Here is a 1546-nt window from a genome sequence, read left to right as displayed (position 1 = left end):
AGAGATGGAGTCTCATTATGTTGCTCAGGATGGCTATGACCTCCTGGGTTCAAGCAATCCTTCTGCCTCAGCCTTCCGAATATCTGGAACCACAGGCATGAGCCACTACACCCAGCTAAGACTGACTTTTAAAACGGAACAAAAGTTATTTCCTAGGGAAATTGGGGTGTTCAGGGCCAGGAACTGAGCCTGTGAGACACGCTGGACAGCCTCCCTGGGGGTTCTTTTGCACACCCCTGGCAGGTTATGGGATTGGTGACATGACTGGTGGGAGAGGAGAGACAAGAGGTGGATGGAGGAGAATTCTACTCTCCAGTTTCTACTTATCCAGTGTTCTAGAACCTTCAAGGCTATGCTCACCAAGACTCTGGCCAGGATGAATCCAAGGCAGGAACCACCCCTACAGCTGTGAGGCTCCCAGTGCTTCTCCATTCATTGTGCCACTTGAGGCAGGAGGAGTGAGAGTTCTCATCTCTTCAGTGGAGGAAACACTGAAGCTCAGGGGATGAGGGGAGGTGACCCTGCTCTTACAACCAATGAAAGGAGGAAGGGATTCCAGCCAGCATTTCCCCAAACCCTCCCAGGCACTGGGCTGTGCTGCTCTCTCGAAGAACACTCATGAAATATGGGGAAATAGGTTTTTGAAATGGGCTCTATCCACAATGGAAAACTTCCCACTCTTCATCCAGCTGTGCCACCACTGGGAATTTCCGAAGTGATAATTGCATAGGTGTGAAAAGATGTGATTATTGAGATTGTTCCCTGTGGCATTATTTATCATGGACAATGGCATTATTTATCAAACATAAACAATGCAGATGTCCACTGGAAGAGCAGCTGGATAAAATCTTGTGCATTCACATGCTGGACTCCTTTGAATGAATGAAAGCAAAACTAATTTGCAATCTACATAGTTTTGTAGTAAAGCAATTATATAATAAATATTTTTTAAATTATTGGAGTGGTTTTCCAGAAAAGGATAACATTATCAAAAGTAAACTCAATGAGCAGTAATTGTGCGCAGCTCCGTGTGTGTGTGTGTGTGTGTGTGTGTGTGCGCGTGTGTGTGTGCGCATGCGTGCGTGCGCACAAAGCCTTGTGCTTAGGTCTGTGGAAGGACCAACCTTTAGTGACACCCCATTTTGTCCTTTGAGGATTCACATTTGGAGAGAGCCAGGTGGGGCTCTCCCTCTCACCTGGGAGAGGCAGTGCAAAGCCTTCTGGGGAAAGGCAAAGATTCACACGGGTTTGGGTTCAAGTTCTTAGGTCAGGGGAGATCAAGGCAAAAACAAAGGCCAGTGTACCAGGTGCTGGGATGCAGGTGTCTTCAGTCTCTTCAGGCTGCTGTAACAGCCTGCGTGCCTGAGAAACAGCAGACACTGCTCACATGTCTGGAGGCAGGAAGTCCAAGATTAGTGTGCTGGTGGGGGTGGGTCAGGCTCTGTGAGGGTCCTCTTCTGGAGAGGGTCCTCTTCTGGAGAGGAAATGGTTGGCTCTTCCTTCCTCCCCTTCCTCCCCTTCCTCCCCTTCCTCCCCTTCCTCCCCT

This window comes from Cebus imitator, unplaced genomic scaffold, assembly GCF_001604975.1.
Source record: "Cebus imitator isolate Cc_AM_T3 unplaced genomic scaffold, Cebus_imitator-1.0 Scaffold406, whole genome shotgun sequence".
Classification (NCBI taxonomy): domain Eukaryota; kingdom Metazoa; phylum Chordata; class Mammalia; order Primates; family Cebidae; genus Cebus; species Cebus imitator.
Note: the sequence above shows the minus strand (reverse complement) of the source record.